The sequence below is a fragment of the Diaporthe citri genome (genome assembly GCF_014595645.1).
Source record: "Diaporthe citri strain NFHF-8-4 chromosome Unknown scaffold_1, whole genome shotgun sequence".
Lineage (NCBI taxonomy): Eukaryota > Fungi > Ascomycota > Sordariomycetes > Diaporthales > Diaporthaceae > Diaporthe > Diaporthe citri.
In genome coordinates, this window is record NW_025064846.1 from 5,257,443 (window position 1) to 5,263,442 (window position 6,000).

The window sequence follows — 6,000 nt, forward strand, 5'->3', positions numbered from 1 at the left end:
TAAATATAACTTAAACCTTTAATCTTAAAGCTTAAATTATTTATTATAAGCTGGCCTTAAAGGGGCTATAGGCTAATTAATACCTTTTTTTATAAGCTATAAAGCAGTAATTAATTAATTATTTAAGTTAAAAGGTATGTAATAATTTAAGCTTTCTTGGATTATTTAGCTATATTATATAAGGCTTAGGCTTTTAGCCTAAGCTTATTATATAGCCCTTTTTTTTAGCTTATATAGTAATATAATTATCCTTAAGGCTTATTTATAATATTACCTTTTTAAGCTAAGGTTTTTCTTTATAAAAGGGGTGCTTATATATTGCAGTAAATATAACTTAAACCTTTAATCTTAAAGCTTGAATTATTTATTATAGGTTGGCCTTAAAGGGGTTATAAGCTAGTTAGCGCCTTTTTTTATAAGCTGCAAAGTAGCAATTAATTAACTATTTAAGCCAAAAGGTATGTAATAATTTAAGCTTTCTTGAATTACTTAGCCACACTATATAAGGCTTGGGCTTCCAGCCCAAGCCCATTACATTAGCTTAAATATATATTAAATTAAAGAAATAAGAAATTATTACTTTAATGCAATTAATATATAAAGGATGCTTAATAATATTATTAATAACTTTTAACTTAAAGGTTTAATATTTATAATTTATTATAAGATTATTTACTTATTTATTATTAATAAAATTAACTCCTTATTAAAGTTAAACTTAAATAAGCCTTTAAATATTAATTAAGAGTTAATATATATTAATTTCTTTTTAAATATTTAAATAAAATATATTATAACTTATTAACTTGCTTTTTATACTTAATTACCTTTAAATTATAAAATATTATTTAAAAATATAATAATTAGCAATATATTAATGAAATAAAATAACTGTAAAATAATTTTAAGTATTAATAATAAAGATAAAATACAACCTTAAAAAAGATAAAGAATTTAAGTAAATAATATATATATATATATATATATATATAAGGAATATATATTAAGTAAAAAGGAGCCCTTTTAATATTTCTTAAGCTGTAAAATGTTTTAAAGAATATAAAAATTAAGTAATTATTAAAAAAAGGATTACAATAAGTTTTAAGCTCTTTTTAAGCCCTTACTTTATCATAAATATAAGCAATTAAGCATTAATTATAATAATTTTATTAATGCTATAAGGTTATAATAATACCTTGCTTTTTATATTATTATATAAAATACTTGCCTTTTATAAATATAAAGCTATATAAATATTTATAATATTTAAAGGCAATCTTTTTTATAATATATATATTTTCTTATTATATAATAAAAGTTTATATTAAGATAGAAAATAAATTTAAAAAGTTATTTCCTTATCTTAAATATTATTAAGTTAATTAAAAAAGCTATTTTATTTATATTATAAAATAGTAATATTATTATATAATAAAGTAATATAATAATATAAATATTCTTTACTTAATAATATTTTTAATAAAGCAATATTTTTTATATAATATATTAATATTAAATAAAAAATTATATTTCTTAATATATTTAAGAAAGAAAATAATTTAATGCTTTTTTTATATTTAAAGCATATTAAAAAGGGTATAAAAGTTATATTTATTAAAAATATTAAAAATTAAAAGCTATATTATACTTTAATTTATAAGGAACTTATTTATATAACTTATATTATATTAAAATTAAAGAATAAATAAAAGCATTATTTTATTTATAATAAGCTTTTTATTAACTTAATAATATATATAATAAAAGTTTATAAAAAAAAGGTATACTTTAATATATTATTTTATTATTTAAAGTACTTAAGAATAGAAAATATTAAGGCTTATATATACCCCTTAATTAATAAAAAGCAAGCATAATAAATATATTACTTATTTATTTACTTAAATAGCTTTCTTTTAACAAGCTTTAAGGAGCAAAGCATTAATTATATAAAGGCATTAAAAGTTATTAAGGAAAGAAATAATAGCAAGAGAATGCTAAGTAAAAGGCAAGCTAAATAATTACTTTAAAAGAAATAAATTTTTATAAATAAAAACCTTTTAATAGCTATTATTAAGAAAAAGCAGCGTTTAAATAAAATAATTAATATAAATATATAAACTTTATAATTAATTAAATTATAATAAAGAAGGAATTTATAGCAAAGAATATCGCTCTCTTCTTAAATATGCTTTAATTATAAGCATTATACATTTTATTAACTTTAAATATATAATTAACATTCCATACCTTTATCCTGCTAGCTATATTAAGCGGCTTTTAGCTTAGCTTTATTTTAAACTTATTATAAAAGTAAATAAACTTTATATTAATATATAATCCTTAATGCCTTATATTATAAATATTTCATAATTTTAAATAATATATTATATTTATAATCTTAACGTAATTTCTATATAAAACTTAATAAAAGTTTCTTATAATAACGATTAAATTTAATAGCTTAAAATTAATAAAAAGCGCATTATAAAAAGGAAATACCATTAGTTTTTAAAAATTTTATACTTATATAACCTTATATAATATATTATTATATAATTAAATAAGTTTTATTTAATGGCTAAATTATATACTTTTATATATATTTATAATCTTTATTATTAAAATAAAATATTTATTTATAAAATTATTTAAAGTTAAAGCAATTAACATAGGAGTAAATTTAATTAAAGCAGTAATAAAAGTTAGCTTTATTATAAGCTAGCTTTAAGCTATCCGCCGTAAGGTGCTTAAATAAAGTTTATATTTAAAGTGCAAAGAAAGAGGTTTGCTTTCCATCCGCACTTGTGTTAAAGCTTATTTTTATAAGGCTAAAGCCCGCTAATTAATTATAATAAGCAAAGCTTAAATTATAATATATCTTTTTTTTCCAAGTCTTTATAATAAGCTTTAAAGGATAATTATATAATATAAAATAAAGAATATTATAATTTAATTATAAATTAAATATTGCTTTTTACTTAATTATTTAATTATACCTTAATGCCTTTTAAATACATTAAAAACTTAGCTTATTTTCTATAATTAATATACTTTTAACCCTTATAATTCAATAAATTAATTAAAGTAAGTTAATAAAAAATATTTATTTAAATAAAGATTAATAATTAAATTAATAACATTTTTATAATTCTTTAATTTAAGCCATTTATATAAGCTTTCTTACTTAAAACCTTAAAATTATAAATTTATTATATAATTTATAATTAATTAATGCTTAATTATAAATAATTTACTTTATTAATAAGGGATTTTTAAATTTTAAGTATTTTATAATGCTAAATTAATTAATATATAATTAACTTATTTTAAGCTTAAGTTAATATTAAGTTAATAATATTTTAAGCTTTATTTTATAAAAAGATTTTATATTTCCTTAGATAAACTCCTTTTTTTATTAACCTTAATTAATAAAAATTATATCCTTATTTTCTTATAATAATTAAGGTAATTATGCTTATAATAGCTAAGTTAATTATATATAAAATACTTAACTTTACTTATTAAAAATATTATAATATTAATATTTATTATTTTATTATTTTAAAGTTAAATATTATTCTTTTTTATTATAATATTAAAAATGCCCTTATATTATTATAAAGTAAAATAAAAAGCCTTAAATATTTTTAATTATTATTTATAATTAAGTTAAGCTTTTATTATAAAGATTAAGCTATTAATTATTAATAATATTTTATATTTATTTAATTAATTTTAAGCCTTTATTATATAAATTAATTAATTAAATTAAATAAGAAATTTTATTAATTCTTTTTTATAATATTATTATAATATAATTAAGTTAAGCTTAATATATATTTACTTAAAAAAGTCTTTAAATATAAGATAAACCTTTTTTAAAAAGCTTTTTAATTATTCTTTAAATATCTTTATAAAATTAATATAAAGTAAATATTAATTATAGAAAATTCTTAGCTAATTAAATATATAAAAAAATTAAGCTCCTTTAATATTAATTATCTTTTTATTTATTATAAACTTAATTCTTATCTTTATTAATTAAGTTATTAAGTATTTTTAAAATAAAAGTTTCTTAAGATAAAAAAAAGCTTAATAAATTATTATTATTTTTTTTAAGTTTTATTATATTAAGTTTTATATAATTATATTATAAGTTTATAATATAAGAAAATTTTAAATATATATTATAAGTTAGCCTTAAATTATTTATTATAAGGTGCTTAAATAAGGTTTATATTTAAAGTATAAAGAAAGAGGCTCTTTATTTATATTTATGTTAAAGCTTATTTTTATAAGGTTAAAGCCCGTTAATTAATTATAATAAGCAAAGCTTAAATCATAACAAGCTTAAATATAAATGTTTATATAACGCCTTAATAAACTTATAAGCTTTCTTTTAAATAATAATTAGTTTAATATTATATTAAATATTTCTCATATATATAAATATATATATAAAGTTTTATTATAATGCTTTTATACCCTTTTAATTTCTGGATTTTTAGCAAGGTTTTTATTTCCTAATTTTAATTTATAAAATTCCTGCTAATGTGATAAGCTTGGGCTATTGCTTAAGCCTTATATAGTGTGGCTAGATAATCCAAGGGAGCTTGAATTATTATGTACCTTTTGGCTTAATTAAAAGGTTGTTGCTTTGCAGCTTATAGGAGAAGGCGTTAGCCAGCCTATAGCCCCTTTAAGGCCGAGCCTATAATAAATAATTTAAGCTTTAGGGTTAAAGGCTTGAGTTATGTTTGCTGCAATATATAGGCACCCCTTTTATAAAGAGGAACCTTGGCTTAAAAAGGCAATATTATGGGTAAGCCTTAAGGGTAATTATATTATTATATTAAAGGGGTTTTGGGGGAAGGGGTTATGTAATGGGCTTAGGTTATTGCTTAAGCCCTATATAATATGGCTAGATAATTTAAGGGAGCTTGGATTATTATGTACCTTTTAGCTTAGTTAAAAGGTTGCTGCTTTGCAGCTTATGGGAGAAGGCGTTAGCTAGCCTGCAGCCCCTTTAGGGCCGAGCCCATAATAGCTAAGTATTAAAGCTTAATTTTATATATTAATTATACTAGCCTTTAACTTAGCTATTAATAAGCAAGGAAACCTACTTTAATTAAATAAGCCGTTATTAACACTACTTAAAGTCCCCAACCATTATCATAACTTATTCCTATCCCTTATTATATATAACCACCCCTTTATTATTAAGCTTAATAAAAAAATATTCATTAAATAACACTTATTTACTTGCCTTTATTATTATTTTTATACTTAAAATGGAAAAGATTTAAAGGTATTAATATAATTAAAAATACATTATATAATCTCTTATAATAATATTTTAATAACGCTTATATTAAAGATAATAAGTTCTTATTATAAATAAAAATGCAAGAATAATAATAATTCAATATAATATTATAATTAATATTTAAAAAGTAAATAATAACAGCTATTTAAGTTAATAAAATACATAGCTATAATAATTCTTTTTATATTATAAGCTTTTATTATTTATAAATTATCTTAATTAATTCTTTATATTTTAATTAAATTAATAAAATTTTTTATTTTTAAAACTTTAAATTATAATCTTGCATATATAAAATCACGTAATATATATAATTAATTATTAATTTTACATTATTTTAAGCTTAAAATTATATTATTTACCTTTATATTAATAACGGTTTCTTTAAATTAAGCATAAATATAAAGCTAATATTTAAAGAAATAACCTTTATAAATATAATCTTAAATTATTATAATATATAGCTTAACTTATATTAATAGCTCATTATTATAATATTTAACTTAAGCATTAATATTATATAGCCTTTTTATAAGGTTAGCTAAATTAAGTTTAAGTAAAAAATAACATTAAATATAAATTTTAACGTTAAAAGGCATTAAGAATAATAAGGGCGCCTTTATTAACTTAAGATTAAAAAGCAAGGCTTAAAGTTTTTTTATATTTATAAA